The sequence below is a fragment of the Pongo abelii genome, chromosome 17, assembly GCF_028885655.2.
Source record: "Pongo abelii isolate AG06213 chromosome 17, NHGRI_mPonAbe1-v2.0_pri, whole genome shotgun sequence".
NCBI lineage: Eukaryota > Metazoa > Chordata > Mammalia > Primates > Hominidae > Pongo > Pongo abelii.
Window position 1 is genome coordinate 59,405,329 of NC_072002.2, and position 17,832 is coordinate 59,423,160.

Here is a 17,832-nt window from a genome sequence, read left to right on the forward strand (position 1 = left end):
CACTAATTTAAACTGAAATGCTGGTTGCTACTAGAAGGACCCTATTCCTTGTCAGTTGTTGGCAGAATTCCTTTGCTAACCTCCCCAACCACACAAAATCCTTCCCTGCTGTTAGGGCCTCACATTTCTGCAAAAGTATCCCTTTGACCCTGGCCTTACATCATATATGATAAGACTCCTGTAAAGACGAGAGCAGTTAGTTATTAGGAAAATAGTAGAAACTTCTTACCTAGGAGTTGCAGAAGCTAAAAAAAAAAAAAGTTCTTATGTTCCCCCTGTTCCCAAATAGTATAAAACCCTCCGACCAAAGCCTGGCTTTAAAAACCCAATCATCCATGTTTAAGGTTTGGTGTAGCATTTCACTTCTGTTTATGATGTGTACCACTCACTTGTCCTCTCCCTTCCCAGGGAGCCCATATTTCCTGAAGGCAAGAATAGTCTATTCATGAAGAATTAGAGACATTTTCTAGGCCAGCAGATTTCAGGAAGAAATATGATTATGAGGTAGAAACCAATTAAAGATCGCCCCAGATTGCCACTAGCTTGTGAGTTGTAGTGGTAGATGTTCTCCTTGCTTAATGAAGAGACCAATTAGCAGTCACATCTCCTGCGTTTACTAAAGGTAATAAATGACCTACACTTTGTGTCTACCCAAAGTGGATGTGCTCATCTGGGCTTCATCATTTCTCATCATCAGACTTTGTTGAAGGTGCTTGGTTTTATGCAGAGTGCAGGCTAAGCCCGCCTGGGCAGGAGGTACTACCTTGACCTTGCATGACATGTGAGAAACTGATCTCTTTCAGCATGATGAAACTGATTCATGGGACCTACACTAGCTGTGGACAGAAGATGTTCTTATTTTTGTAATTTTATGAGCCTTATTTAGCTAGAAAATAATGGTGAGGGGTAATTGTTAAGAACCTACAAGCAAAAATCCTAACTTAACAGACCCAAGGAGCAAGATCTCAAGAAGCTAAAACCAGACGTTGTTGCATGTTAGGTTTCTCAATGATTTTACGAGGATTTGTCTGTGGCCAGGCTGTGTTGCTGAGTGCTGGTTGACTTCATAAAATTTCCCAGCTGGGGTTCACGTCCAGTCACTGTGTGCCCCCACTCTAGTTATATTGCTTTTCATGTGCTTGCATTTATATCGCATTCATCACTTTATTAAAACTCCTCCTCATCCCTGTTCCATCTCATCTGATCTTCAGCCAGCCACTTGAGATGGGAAGAAATAGGTATCATGACAATGTCATGAAAGAAAGCTGGATTCAACCTGAAGAACTGGATACAAGGCCCAACTCTGTTACTAATTCTCTGTGTGGCCTTAGGCATGGGATTCCACTTCTTTGGGGTACTGTCTGCCCATCTGTAACTCATGGGGTTGGGCCAGACCTCTTGTGTATAGTGTGCTTCCATTCTTAAAGCCATTTCACATAAATTTTTGTGTAATACCCTTTGTGCAATCTTATTAGGTACTTTTATTCCTATATTACAGATCAGGATACTGAGGCTCAAAGAGATCAAGAGAACTGTCCAGGTTCAAAAAGCTTTTGGTTTTGATTCTAAGCCCAAAACTTTGCCTGCTGCATTGAACCTTGACTGCCTGCCTGCCACCGAGCTAGTGAAAGCTGTGTTTAGAACACAGCTCTTGGTGCCCAGTCCAGTGCTCCTCTATGTCACCTCTGCCCTTGCTTTCAGAATCCCATTCATCCTCATATCACATGCCCTTCCCTAAGGCATCTGCACAGTGATTATGTGATGATTGCAGAAGAGAATAGTTAAGGAAAGAAGACACTCGTTTATTCAATTCCTGACCAATGTAGAAGGAATCCTTGTGGCCTTACCTTTTCTGAATATCAGCCTGGAGACAACATGGACAGATCTTCCACCTCTGTCCTTACTGAAATCCAGCACTCTGAGTTATTTTTGCCACTGCTTTGTTTCTATCTCTGTCCTCTATGAGGTTATTTTTTCCCAGAACTTTAATGAATCATAATTGTTGGTGGCTGCTACATCTATATGAGCTATGCCTGATGTTCCTGAATATCTTGTTAAGTTTCTTACTGAGACAGACCAGATTCCCTCTTATTCCCCTCCCTTCCAAGCCTTAGCCTCTCATTGCCTGTATCTCGAATGTCTCCTCCATGGCTATGCCCCCAAAGCATGAGAGAAAAATATCTTTAGCATCACATAGAATCCAATGTCAGAGTTTGTCAAGACTCCCTGAAGAGCATTCACCTTAATGTGATAGACTCTGAAGAGTGCCAAGTTCCATGAAAAGACAGGAGGCAGATGAGATGAAGCTGAGCTTACTAGATGCATTAAGAGCTTTCAGTGACTTTATCTGAGTGGAGGTGTCTGTTCAGCTGGGTGGTTCTGAGGGTCATGATTGGAAGTAGGCATCTGCACTTTCTACAACTTCTCTCCCTCCACCTTTTCCTTAGTCATGCTTGATTCATTTCCTTAGCATCCAAATGTCCTATTTCACATGAACTATTCTTCTCTAAAATAGATACAGTATAAATATAGATGTCATCCTTTAGCCTGTTGAGGATGAGATTTAGAAGCAGAGTCAAGAGAAGGCTTTGAGTGCTCCCTGAGATCAGAGCTGATGAAAGATACCATCTAAATGTAAGTCATTACCATTATGGAGAGAGGAATTAGAGACCCTATTTAGCAATAGCAGCAGTTGCACACTCCATTTCCTTTTTCTTGCTTGGAAAATCTTTCATTCTTTGTCTCCCTGCCCAGCAGATGGTTGCATTGTCTTGTTAGCCCATTTCTAACATACCTAGGGCTAGGATGCAGTACAGACTCCTGACCATTTTTCTGTATTTTGCGCCTCCTTTTTTTGGTTTCAAAATGCAGCAGCTCTTTTGGCCTGTTTTCTAAATGCATACCATCTGCTAAATGTCCATTTATAAAAATGCTTGCCTGGGACCAGAAAATGGATAAATAGTGAGAAGGTGCAATCTCAGAATTGGTATAAGCCTTACCAGCTCCTATTTGGGCCTGTCTGTCGGCAGGCATTGCCTTCTCTTGCACACTAACATGCAGCAGAGGGCCAGAAGAGCAAATGCATACTCCAGGGGTGACAATGCATAGTCAGAATGATGCCATGTGCCCTCAAAGCCAAGTTTTCACAAGGTGGTGGAAGAGTGATGAGTGACATTTTCTATTCAGACCACTTGGAAACAATCTCTGCGTACTTTGACCTAAACTTATGCCAGATACTGAGACCTCATGACAACTGCTGTTCAAGCTCCTATCAGATAATTAAAAAAAAAAAAAAAATGAGAAGAGTGAATCTACATGTGTTACCTCTTAGTTTAGTGCCATTGTTAAGAAGGTAGCCATCCCAAGTCCCCGAATGTTGAGTACTGTCCTCATGATGAGTGGATTCTGAGAACTGATTCTGAGAGCACATTTCAGATATCCAAATTCTGCCACGTAGGTAGCTGGATTCCCTGGCACCTGGCCCCCTCCACCTCTCCTTGTAGCTTCTTTCTTGCCGTTTGCCAACTCCTCTTATCAGCACTGTGGAAATTTGAGGAGGCAGTCTCTGCTGTCACTCACTGGCAGGATATGAATGCCTAAGCGGAAAATAATACAAAAACCTCCTCCAAGCAGTCATCCAGATGAGGGAATTAGCCACATGGATGAAATGTCATGAAAACTATACAAAAGAAACATTTCAGGATCATTTCCTTAAAATGGAATAAAAGGAAGAAGAGGACTAATGGGAGGAGAAAATTAAGACCAGGAATAAAGAGAGTAAAACCTGGGAAGCTGACGAAATATAGTCTTTTTAACCTTAATCCAAGTCCAATTCTCAGTCCTCTTGTGGGAGGAAATGAAAGATTAATTAGCTAATGGCTGTTGTGCAGTTCAAGTAGGGTTAGGAAGACCTGTCCAAGTCTTATCTCTCACACTAACCAGCTGAAAGACCTCTTCTGTTTTTTGACTTTCAGTTTTCCAAAATGGGACTATGACCATAAAGGTTCTGACCAGACCTGATAGTTGAAGATTCTAAAAGACTCAAATTTATACAATGGAATTTCAATATCTACAGCACTCCCCCGCACACATGTACAGGCAGTAGTTACAAAGTAAATATCCAAGTTATTGACCATGTTGACCAAATAATTAGTTGTTCAATGAAGTTTGAAAACAGGTACCACTGGTTGTATATTAATCTATGAGACTCATCCCATTCATCTTTAGCTCCAGCCATTGCACTTAGCCATTGGATTTCTCCTTTGCAAAAGGTGGAACTCCTAGTGCTTGAGTCCCACCGGCTGAAACCATAGTCACTATCTGAGACACAAATAGGTTAGAACACAAATATGAACATTTTTATGTGAACAGACAGAGCACACTTGGATTTGTATTTAGACTCAGCATTAAATAAATCTTAATAATGTAGTACAAACATCTCATTTTGCTGAAGAGCACACTGAGGCTTAAGAAGATCAAGTGACTCATCTAATGATACATATTTAATTGGGTGAAGAGCTCAGACTGGGAAGCTTCACATCAAGGAGAAGGGCAGGGAAAGGGAGAGAGAGAGTGAATACAAGAAAAAAACAGAAAGGTGAGTCATGGGAGAGATGTTAAGCTATATGTTTTCCTTTGCTGTGAGCTGTTGTAAAAGGTAAGCATCTCTTTGACAATCATTTGGTTTCCAGGCTGTCTCTGGGGACCCATGTCTGAGACTGGAAACGATCTTTGTGGGCTCTGATGGAAGTCATTTTTTTTTTCCTTTCCTGTCTTAACAATTGCACATACTTATTTTATTGAGCCTCCCAAGTTTCCTCCTAAGGTTTCCTTTTGGAAACCAAGAATTAATCAAATTAAATGATATAACCCATAACTTTGTAGCAATGAAACAAACAAACAAAAATAACTGAGACTCACAGCATCTCTTTTGCTACATTGAAATCAGAAATGGAGCAATTCTGCCTTTGGAGCTTGAAGTCCCCAAGCCATTTATCTTCCCACAGTTGGCAAATGTTCTCCTGTCCTGGTGAAAGTTTTTATTTATACCTCTGTGGGATTGGGAAATTATGCAGATTCAGGTGTGGGTGCAGAGAAGTTACAATTTTGACAGACTTGGCTTTGCTATAATATGGATCTTTTCTTGGCTGGAGAAATCAGGAAGCATGCCTTTGGAAGGCTGTCACTGGGCAGAGATAAGCAAGGCACCTTTGGAAGGAAACTCCAGAAAACCATCTCCTCACTCTATAAAAAGAACAAGTGGTGAATACTTTTAAAATTGTGGCCTAGGCTTGAGCCAGTATAGCACTTAATCCAAGTTGACTGAATTCAGGGGAAAATGATAAGGGCAAGACAACATTTTTTAATGATTTATTTAATGCCTAGTATGTATAAGGCTTGTTGCAATCCCAGGAAGAAATCAAAGATGAATAACTCAATGCTTTTGCCTTCAAAGAGGCTACAATCCAGGAGGACCTCTATAATTTAGGGGAAGAAACCAGCAAGCACCTCCTCATGTTTCAAAGCCGACTGCAAGAGCCATCAGAAAGCCATAGAGAAAGAGCAAGGGCTGTCCAACTGACTTGTGAGCCACCGCTGTGTTCTCAGTGGGGGAGGAGAGGTGGGACCTGGAAATATTCTTCATAGCAGTCACCATGTGAGATGGGTCTTGAATGATACAAGACACTTTCGGAGAGTGGAGATGGTAAGGGTGGTGACGAGAGATGGGGTAGGAAGCATGACCTAGAACAGGAGCCATGCAAACAAAGGTATGTAGGTGGAAACACCCAAGAAATATTTGGGAAAACATGCATAGTGCAGTGTTTTTGTTTTTGTTTTTGTTTTTGTGTTTGTTTTTGAGACAGAGTCTTACTCCGTCACCCAGGCTGGAGTGCAGTGGTACGATCTCACCTCACTGCAACCTTCACCTCCTGGGTTCAAGTGATTCTCTTGCCTCAGCCTCCCAAGTAACCGGGACTACAGGTGCAAGCCCAGCTAATTTTTGTATTTTTAGTAGAGACAGGGTCTCACCGTGTTGGCCAGGCTGGTCTTGAACTCCTGACCTCAAGTGATCCCCCTGCCTCAGCCTCCTAAAGTGCTGGGATTACAGGCATGAGCCACCGCAACCAGCCCATAGTGCCGTTTTATTGGGGTTTGGATCTGTAGTTGGGGAACGTTGGCAGATAAAGTGAGGAAAGAACGTTGTGGTTAGGGGCTAGAGGGTCTTTTTCCCATACTCTGAGGCTTGTGCTTAATCAAGCGAGTCGTGGCAAGCCACTTTTTATTTTATTGTATTCCATTTTATTTTTAGAGACAGAATATCTGTCACCCAGGATCCTAGCTCACTAAAACCTCCAACTTCTGGGCTCAAGCAATCCTCCCACCTCAGGCCCCCAAGTAGCTAGGACTACAGGTGTATGCCACTATACCCTGTTAATTTTTGTTTTAATTTTTAATTTTGTAGAGACAAGGTCTCGCTGTGTTCCCCAGACTGGTCTTGAACTCTTGGGCTCAAGTGATCCTCCCTCCTCCACCTCCCAAAGCGCTGGAATTATAGCTGTGAGCCAGCGTGCCTAGCCAGAAGCTACTTTTTAAACAAGTGAAAGTCATAAAATGACCAGATTACACTTTATCTTTCTTCCCTGACCACTCCCTTTCCCTAACCTCAATTGGGCAAACTTACCTCATCTCTGTTCTCTTCATGCTATGTTGTAATTATTCACTTACTTGTTTAGGTTGTACCTACCTGCCCTTCCTCCTCCACCCTCCACCCCCAGATTATAACTAATCATAAAGGCATCATTAGCTACACAGATGCTCAAGCAAAAAATATATTTAAAAAGAGCCATCCTTGATTTCATCTCTTTCCCTCTCTAGCTAAAGTCAAAGGTGATTCCAATGTGTTGCCTCCAGGCGCTGAGAGGGTGGGAGTACAGAATCCTAGAAATCAGAGCGGAAACCCAGCTGGTGTCCAGAATGATGAGGGGCTTAGGCAGCAGTTGCCAGTGCTGTGCAGAGCTAGACCTAAAGATTCAGCAAGGAGAGAGTCAGAGGGATTGAAGGAAGGAGGGTGGAAGAGATGACCTTGCAACCCACCTTAAACACAGAGGCAGAGGAAGCGGGGACCAGGAAGGATGCAGAGAAGGAATGCAAGAAATGCTGGCAAATGAATTTAAGAAGAAAGAAGTGATCAGCAGAGCCAGAAGATGCAGAGTTTATGGAGGATGAAAACAAATGAAAATATGCATGAACATATTGGTGACCCTGAAGACAACAGAAATGTTAAACATTATGTATTTGATGTCTCATATGTTTGGAGCCTCATGGACTGTGTGCCTAGGCTGAATGGCAAGGAGTTAATGAATAAGTGGATGATGAGAGAATGGGGGCTGCAGGTGTAGAAAATGAAAACGTTGCTGTGGTTCTAGCAGTGCCCCAGCTTCTAAGAAGACTACATTTGTGAAGTCAGCCCTTGATGAGAAGTGATACTCGCATTCTCAATAGGCCTTAAGTCTAAGTTTCTCCAATTCTAGGAGCAGAAACACAATGCCAGATTCCCTTATACTATGTCATTCCACATCTCATAGTATAAGGCCAAAAAGGCCATGCATAGAAAAGGTAAAGGTTATAGTATTTGAAAAGAGGTAAGAGATTTCAGGTCAGCTCCCCCTTCCCTGCCTCACAGACACACAGGCACATAACTTTTGATCATATGATGACTATTTGAAAATTCCTTTCTGTGGTACCTTGGGTGTTTGCTGTGCATCTGTGAATGTATGGAAGAATGAACAAGTTATCACGAGTTCTAATAAATGGTTCTGTTACTGAGCTATGTACAAAGGATTATAGATGAAAGCCTGTCAGTCTTACAGAGCTTTTTACTATTTTGGAATAAAATATATATGCTGGTACATAAAAAGCTTGCACTCTTAAAAATGATTGAGAGGTCTTTGGTCACCCAACATATAGCATAGTGCCAGGGACAATTAGGGAGACCAGAAGGAAAGAAAAAGCAAGAAAGAGACTAAGTTAGCATTCGTAAAGCAACCAGAGAATAAATGCAGACCAAGTTTAATCCATGCTAACTCATTGGCCAACAATGGGAGCTGCAGGGACCCAGGATCAGGAAGGATAACAGTGTTCAGTGAAAGACAAAGTCTTGCGGCGGAAGCTTGGAGAGTAGGTTCACGGTGAGTGCTCCAGCAGCATGAGTGAAGATATTTAGGGGGTACAGGAAGGCACTTGGCTAGATGGAAGTTAGCAGTTGAGTGGGGATGGATTTTTAAGAGGCACAGCTGCCATGAAGAGGGGATTGAACTGCCTTCCAGAGGAAGGGAAGATACAATTGATGCTCAGGGGTGCTGAGTGTGAGATGTTTTGAGCTTGGTGCTAGGTGCTGAGTGGAATGATGAAGTACCAAGAAACATGCCTGTCCTCAAAGACCTTATACAGCCATCAGGAGACAAGAGATGGATATAGACATGTACACAAAGCAATCAGCGAGAATAATGGGAGTTATGCACTTAATGACTAGAAATAAAAACCCATTCCACAAAAAAAGAAACCCCAAAAATAACTATCAGTGAAATAAGCTGCATGTTGTAAATGCGAGTTGGTACTGGTATTTGTCCTGTTACAGAGAGATTCAGAACAAGCTGGATAAGAAGAAGGAGGCATTAAGTGAGGTCAACAGAGTAGAGTAGGCAAGTCCCAAGAGCTGCCTCTGCTGTGGTTCCCATGATCTTCAGTGCAGGGGCTGGGGAGAAAGGTGGGCAGTGAGTCAATAAGAAGATGGGGCTCACCTTGTTGGTGGAGGATCTGAGGACCCAGAGATAAAAAGCTTTCCCTGAGGCTACATCACAGTCATCCCATACATCTGAACAGGGTGTTATGCTTTTCAAAGCGCACTCCCTTACTTTCGTTTGATCTTCAAAATCCAGTGAGGTCTGCAGATACGTGTTGCTTTTCCACTTGACAGCCAAGGAAATCAAAACTCAACGTGACCAAGCCATTTTTTGTTCAGAAAAAGTGCTAGATCCCAAGTCTCCTGGGATTTTCCCAGCATCCCCCCAACCCCCACTGCCATTTTTCCCACTATATTTCTTAAATATTTGATCGGGCCAGTAGTATGACTTACCTTCCAAGTTATCCCTAAAGAACCCTTGCCAGTGGGTTAAATAGAGGAGCCCAGAATAAGGCACTAACTAATAGGCAATTTAGTCTTTGCTAAAAATAGGATATTTTACATACAAAGGAAGCTCTTTGGAACTGGGGTTAGCCAAGCCCAGGGTCTGATGCCAATTCTGTGCGCAAAGCCTTTAGTTCACTTGGGGAAAGAGAACTTGAATGGAGCATGAATGTCCTGAAAATCACAAGGAAGACACAAATGGTGCACAAGAATATTCTTATTTGCTAAATTACAAAGCACTAAAATTAACATTTAAATCTTTGTTTTTTTAAATTACAATTTAAGGGGCTTTACCCACCTACTAGTAAACATACAAAAATTTGCATTTTAAAAATGCTATGCGCTGACTGGGCACAGTGGCTCACACCTGTAATCCCAGCACTTTGGGAGACCAAAGCAGGCGAATTGCCTGGGCCCAGGAGTTCAAAACCAGCCTGGGCAACATAGGGAGACCCCCGTCTCTACAAAAAAAATGCAAAAATTAGCCTGGTGTGGTGGTGCGCACCTATAGTCCCAGCTACTTGGGAGGCTGAGGTGGGAGGACTGCTTGAGCCCAGGAGTTCAAGGCTGCAGGAAACCACGATTGTGCCACTACATGACACTGAACTCCAGCCTGGGTAACAGAGCAAGACCCCATCTCAAAAAAAAAAAAAAAAAAAAAAGAGTGATATACACTAAAAGTAAAACCGGAATGGAGCAGCAAGTCATTAAGAGATCCATGAAAAAAAAAAAAGAGAGATCCATGAGTTTGGGCTACACTTCGGAAGTTTGGAAAGTTGTTAGAGTGGATACTTCATCTCAGTTTCAGTGTCCACAAGGAACTGGGATGTAGGCTGGAGAAACTGTGGTTCAAAGCCTATCTGAAGCCTATCTGTCACGTCTTATATTGCAAGTAAGGCCAATAGGCAAAAAAGGTTTCTCTTATAAGATATGCTTCTTTGTGCTGTTATATTTTTACTTTATTCTAATCACAGTTTTAAAATTATTGGGTGCCTAATATTTGTAAAACATGGTCCTGGGCAAAGTGGCTCACACCTGTAATCCCAGCACTTTGGGAGACCAAACTGGGCCCAGGAGTTCAAAACCAGCCTGGGCAACAGGAGTTTGAAACCAGCCTGGGCAGCTCTAAATATGTAAGGGATACTTTGTCATCCTTTAGTAGATGTGTCATAGTCCTACAAGTCTGTGTCAGTATATCCACCACTAAATAATTCACCTTTTTAGTGCTAAATACTGTTTTTCTATGTGAGGTCCCAATGACAAGGACAATAAAAATGGATTCCCCATCTATAAACCTATAGCATGGGATTATTTGAAAACGTTTTTATTATCTTACAAAAAAAAAACCCCTGTTAATAAAGAAAATTTGAAAAATTCAGAAAAAAATAAAGTCACCTACAATCCCACTGCCCAGAAATAGCCACCATGATAATGTAAACACACAGGTCTCCAGCTGATGGTAAGCACTCACCTGGCTTCCTCTTCCAATCTGCCCTTTCTCCAACCTAACTTAGGAAAACCAACTCATGCTCCCCCCAGGCCACACCCTGTCCTTTGCCTCCTCTTTTCTCCACCACCACTATGGTTGCCAGGTCTTTTCAGTTTTCTCTTAAGAGTTTTCCCAGATTTGCTCATGATAACCTTTCCTTCTGCATGTTGTGTCATTACCCAACCAGGGGAATACATTTTAAAAATAAATGCAGGAGGAATTGGGTGTGAAAACCATACAGATTTCTAGATTGTCCTATTTAACTAAAATCTCCACCAGATTTCAAGTGTCAGGACATTAACTGAGAAGGAGACAAATTAGGGCTGAAGACAATTGCCAGATATCTTTCTTGAGTGTCACTGAGTGTTGAATGTTTCTTCTCAGATCAGAATTGGACAAGGGGAAAGGCAATACATTTTTCAAAGTTTGAAATTCCAACTTCACCTCAGCAATGTAAAATGTAATCAGCCAGTTTCTTTTACAATTACCACTCTCACTTCACACACATACAACAGAGACACACACACACAAACATACACACTCACACACACACACAGATCACTCAGAACAAACCAAGTTAGGGATACTCTCATTGGTCAGTGTTGCCATCACTCATACCAAGAGCATTTAGAGAGAAGGCACTTGCTATTAATTTTAGGCTTATCACCAGAGAACTTCCTTATGCTTGCTTATTATATAAATATCTTAGTATATCTATGAAAATTCCTAAGATAAAATCGTAAAGCCAATAGTTTCCATTTCAAAAAGCACCTCCCCTGTTTGTTTTTTCTTCCATTGCTCCTCAACCAGTAAGTCCACATCTATATATCCTCCAAGTTGAACTTTTGCACAAGGGATCAGGCAAAGGAGAAAACAAAATTTTCCAGGAGATTTCTTAAATCTCCATGGGCAATGCAAGCATCACAAAGAGTTTGCTCACATTGCTGAAATAGCTTTTTTCTTTCAGTCTTCCTCCATTATTTTTGAATTTCAACTGTGATAGAGGTAAGTCTACTGCAGTATCTGTCTTATAGAGGAGAATTCTGTTTCTGAATGTCTTCCCTGGTGATGAGATCTCTAACAGTGGCTCCCTCGACTCCCCAGCCTGGAATGTCAGCTCCACCTACAGTGTCCCTGGGACCCCAGAAACACTTCATTCACATGAGCTTACCTTCCACCATGCCAGGGTTGCAACTTCTTGGTCCAGAGCAATGACTCTGTGCTTCATTTTTCATTTCAGTGATCCTTTGGGCAATAATCAAACAAAACTCGATTGCATCTGTCTCTCCTTACAGCTCTAACTAAATAAATACATTAATTATTGGAACAGAAAAAGAAGAATGTAATATTTTTTCATGGAACACTTATGAAGGCAGCCATAAGTAAATGAATAATTGATGTCAGATGCAGAAATATCAATTCCTATTGCATTAAGTCTAAAACTATCTGGCTTAAAAGACCCTCCATTATCCACTCTTGCTGGTCTCACCTTGTTTCCTGATCATCTTCAGGTATTTCCTCACTATGAGTCCTGCTAAATATCCTCCTTATCCTATAGAAAATGTCATAGTGAGCCCCTTACCTGAGTGTAGAACTCAGCTTCTTCATGTAGAACTTCCACATGGCTTCTTCATGTAGAACTTCCTCTCCTTTTCCATCTGGCTTGCAAATCTCACCTACTAATTTTCTTACCCATTCTGGCATCCCCTGCTTCTCTGATATAGCTAATATTTTCACTTTCATTTCAGTGCTTATTTTTATATGGCCTTATATTGTTTACCTTTATATTAGGTAGGGATGTCTTATTCACCCAAATCAAATTTGAGTTGTAGGAGAATCGCAGTCACGTCATACCCTTTTAATAGCTTATGCAATCCTTAGGATGGTGCTGAGCACAGATATTACTGACCAACTGACTGTGTTGATCTTTGCAGACCACCATCATTTCCTGACTCATGCTTTAAGAAGCACTAACTTAAGAATAAATTGAACAATTTCTAATGCAACTTAGTAGAGCAAAGAAAGCCCAGGAGTTAAAGACTCAGATCTAGATTTGGATGCTAAATATCCCACTTGCTCGTAGTACAACCTTGGGCAACTTAGGCTTTTAGATATCCCTTTCCTAGCCCGAAAAATGAAGCTGTTATTACCCACCACACAGAGTTTTATGAGAGCCAAAGAAGGGTAAAATATACACAGGAGCATCCCACACACCACTTACCATATAGTTGTCAATAATGTTCATTTCCTTTCACTTCCACTTTAGATAATATATTCAAACAGAAAATACAAAACAACAGATTGCTATAGAAGTCTTTAAACAGCAGGCTTTCCTGCGCAATTACACTCTTACTGGGATGAAGTTAAATCCAACTCTGAATCACACAGGGAAAGGCAGAAATTAGCTGGACCACAGTTGTAGTTCACAATGAAGATAAGGTGTCAGGATTATACCGTTATGGTGGATAAGTAATAAAATACACGTTTCACCCAAAGATAACGGAAAGCTCACTGAGTAGGCATTATCCATAGAACTTGGGAATTCTCTGGAAAGGGCAGTCATCACCATCCCTTAGCATCAGGACTGTCACGGCAAGAATTTGTATGACTATTCAGTAGCACTTGTTTTGTAGACCAATCTATCTGCTAACCCCAGCCATAAAAATGCAGTGATAAGAAAAATAATGAAATGTGGATTGGTACTCTATCGTTGTTGTAACAAACCACAGATTTAGCAGCTTAAAACAATGCAAATGTGTTATTTCACTATTTCTTACATCACAAGTGAAGTGGGCACAGGTGGGTCCTCTGTTTAAGGTCTTATGGAGCTGAAATCGGGTGTGGTCAGGGTTGTGTTCCTCACTAGGGACCCTGGAGAAGGACCCACCTCAGAGGTCAGTCTAATTGTTGATCCACTCAGTTCCCTGTGGTTTTAGGTCTGAGGCCTTTTGCTGGCCTTTGCTTCTAGGGGCTGCCCACATTACTTCTAATTTTTTCCATGTGGCCCGTCCAGCAACAGAGTCAAATCGCTATGAGTCTTAGACACTCCTCCTCCACCACACCGCAGCCCCTGGGAACTTCTTGCTCTTCTCTGAATGCAAGTACCACATTCTCCCACACCTTCTGGCTTTGCACATGCCATTTCTCTCTCTCAGAACACCTTTCAGAGAGGAAGATCCTAGCATTTTGCCTCATGACTAAGTACCTGTGTTCTTTGTATATTTCTCCTTGTGATCTGGTAGATGGAGGTCTACCGTGTGGATAAGATTGAAAATGCAGTGAAAGAAACATCAATTCTAGAACTGCAAATTGCTCAGCAGGATGATAAAGAAGGACAGTTCATTTTTAGACTAGCATATGGAATGCTCCATGAAGGAGGTGGTACCATGCCTGGTCCTAAAGAATTGGTTGATTTAGGTACACTGGGAATAAAGAGGAACCATTGAGGGAAAATATGAATATATATGTGTAGTGTTCTTTGAGAAATATTGCATTTATTCGTTCATCATACACACACAATTCCTGGGAATACAAGAATGAACAAGAAAGGTAGAAGATAGGGCTCCTGTACTCATGGAGTTTATAGTCTATTAGTAGATGTACAAGAAGAAGAAAAAGCAAATATAATAATTAAATGGTTCGATGTGATAAGTTTTGGGAAAGGAAAGCTGGATAGTGGGCATGATCTGCTGTACTTCAGTGGTAAATTCATCTATGTAGACGACCTGGGTGGAAGCCAGCTAAGTAAGGCATGGCCTTATCAGACAGCCTGGACTGCCAAGTAGTAGGCGTTGAGAGGGCGCTGCCAGCAAGAGGAGACCAGTAGGAGCAAAGGAATGGCATAGTGATCACTGTGTCTTATGCAGATTAGAATGGCCATACTGTTACTGACCTTGATGGTTTAAGTAGTTCCAGACCATCTTTCAATTTTGATGTAAGTCTCAATGGCTTCATAAATTCTTTCTTCCCAAGTAGGCAACAGTGAGTTTTTCTCAAATACCTGCCTGAATGATTGAGTTCCAACGACTTGCTCCCTGAGAGTGCACTGGCGAGACACACCAGCAACCAAAACCTGTTTGTCATCCAGGAATAGCCTGCATGCTAGGAGGAGGTGGCTTTGAACACGTGTAAAATCAAAACATTTCTCACTGTTAATTTCTTTTCACAGTTCAGAATCTCTGTTCTATTCCATGTGAAAAGTAAAATAACTCCTTTGCTCGGATTTCTTGCTGACATTTCTTTTTGGTGGGAGTCGGGGTGGAAGTTCACTCTGAATGCTTACTATACCTCCTGCTACAGCTCTGTGGCATTTTCATAAAATACCAACCACCAAAATTCTAGTAATCACAAAAACATGTGCTTTCTCCTCATATCCACTGAAATTCTTTCTCTCATTAAAAAATAGAAGTCTCAGAAATGTAATTAGAAAGCTAAACTCGATATCTTTACATTCTTTTGGTTTCAAGGCGGGGGAAGAAAGCTGCAGTTTTTCTAATTTCCCTTCAGTTCAATGCTACTCTTGAATGGGGAAAATGATACAAAACGTCTGAAGAATTGAGACTCTGACAAGATGGGAGGATTTGTATTTCCTTGTTATTAAAAAAGAAGAAAAAGCCCTCAGTTATGTCTAATCTTTAGGAACGCAGTGCCCTGTCCAACCCGCGAACTGTTGGCAGCATCATAACTCTACACAGAATGTTCTTTTAAGCTTTTCCCTCCTTCCCAAGCCTTTCCTGTGAAGTTGTAAATCTCAGCATTTAGAGACGTTCTTATGCAAATACAGGAGGGACTTTAGGTTGGGCCCTTTCGTGTTGATTCTGCTGAGGGCATGCTAGAGAAACAGCCCCAAGAAAAGCAGGCGTACTTCCATGTATAGGTTCTAGGTTTGACTTTATTTGTGAAACCCCATTTGTCCCTCCTACACCAAGTACCAACTCCAGGAAGCTGTGATTTAATAGCTCTGTGCCTAGAGGAAGTTTTACCCAACCCGTCACAACATCCTCCTGATGGTTTGGAAAGTGAAATGATTCTGAAGATCAAACTCTACCGCTTCTTGCACTGCCTCCTCTTCTGTTTATAGCTGACCTCCTCATTCCACCTACACAACACTCCCCTTAAACTTTGTTGCAGCAGGCAGAGCAGTGTGGCCTTAGGTGTAGCTGCACCTGGAAAAACCCCAAATAATGTCCACTTGAGGTCACATAGGCAAGCAGATGTCCTGAACCTATTGCTGCCCTTGAGTCAAAGAATCCTAATTCTCCATATCTGGTTATTTTGGCTGCTCCGTGATAGTGACATATTTTTCAAAATACATTCATGTGCATTTTCTCATTTGACCATCATAGCCCCATGAGCTGAGCACTCATATAACGTCCTCAGGGAGCATCCCCAGTGGCTTTGCTCAGGGACTCAAGCCAAAAAGGTGATGATGGGCTCTGACTTAGTACAGTGAGTTATCACCGAAAGGAAATGGGAAAAGAAAGAGACTGACCAAAGAGATCCAGCCAAGCAGCCTTGTACAAGTGATTTAAACAACCTCTGCCTGTGTTTGCAAATCCAAAATAGGGATAACAGTAGTTATCACCTCACGGGGTGTGTCTGCTTATAAAGTTGTAGCATATGTACCTATGTAGCATAATGCCTGACTCATAGGAAATATACCATAAATGTTAGTGGTTATTAATGATTATTATTAATGTATTGAACACCTATAGTATACCAACCTTTATTTCATATTTTGTTTACAATGATTCTAGTTGGTTTTCAATATAATACATCACTGTTGGTATAATTACAAATGCACAGGCCTTTTTTTTTTTTTTTTTTTTTTTTTGGAAACAGAGTTTTGCTCTTGTTTCCCAGGCTGCAGTGAAATGGGGCGATCTCGGCTCACTGCAACCTCCACCTCCTGGGTTCAAACGGTTCTCCTGCCTCAGCCTTCCAAGTAGCTGGGATTACAGGCATGTGCCACCACACCCAGCTAATTTTGTATTTTTACTAGAGACAGGGTTTCACCTTGTTGGTCAGGCTGGTCTCGAAGTCCTGAACTCAGGTGATCCACCTGCCTCGGCCTCCCAAAGTGCTGGGAATACAGACATGAGCGACCGCACCTGGCTGGGCTTATTTTCTTTTCTTTTTTTTTTTTTTTTAATTATTATTACACTTTTAAGTTTTAGGGTACGTGTGCACAACATGCAGGTTTGTTACATATGTATACATGTGCCATGTTGGTGTGCTGCACCCATTAACTCTTCATTTAATATTGGGTATATTTCCTAATGCTATCCCTCCCCCCTCCTCCCTCCCCCCACCCCACAACAGGCCCCAGTGTGTGATGTTCCCCTTCCTGTGTCCGTGTATTCTCATTGTTCAATTCCCACCTATGAGTGAGAACATGCGGTGTTTGCTTTTTCATCCTTGTGATAGTTTGCTCAGAATAATTGTTTCCAGCTTCATCCATGTCCCTACAAAGGACATGAACTCATCATTTTTTATGGCTACATAGTATTCCATGGTGTATATGTGCCACATTTTCTTAATCCAGTCTATCATTGTTGGACATTTGGGTTGGTTCCAAGTCTTTGCTATTGTGAGTGGTGCCGCAATAAACATACGTGTGTGTGTGTCTTTATAGCAACGTGTTTTATAATCCTTTGGGTATATACCCAGTAATGGGATGGCTGGGTCAAATGGTATTTCTAGTTCTAGATCCCTGAGGAATCGCCATACTGACTTCCACTGTGGTTAAACTAGTTTACAGTCCCACCAACAGTGTAAAAGTGTTCCTATTTCTCCACATCCTCTCCAGCACCTGTTGTTTCCTGACTTTTTAATGATTGCCATTCTAACTGGTGTGAGATGGTATCTTATTGTGGTTTTGATTTGCATTTCTCTGATGGCCAGTGATGATGAGCATTTTTTCATGTGTCTTTTGCCTGCATAAATGTCTTCTTTTGAGAAGTGTCTGTTCATATCCTTCGCCCACTTTTTGATGGGGTTGTTTGTTTTTTTCTTGTAAATTTGTTTGAGTTCATTGTAGATTCTGGATATTAGCCCTTCGTCAGATGAGTAGATTGCAAAAATTTTCTCCCATTCTGTAGGTTGCCTGTTCACTCTGATGGTAGTTTCTTTTGCTGTGCAGAGCTCTTTAGTTTAA

General features: G+C 41.6%; 1 protein-coding gene across 4 annotated transcripts in view; it reads left to right on the forward strand.

Annotated features, from left to right (window-relative positions):
• The window catches only part of SETBP1 (SET binding protein 1), a 383,903-nt gene that overhangs the window by 273,587 nt on the left and 92,484 nt on the right, over window positions 1-17,832 (forward strand). The gene's annotated exons all lie outside the window — the stretch shown is intronic.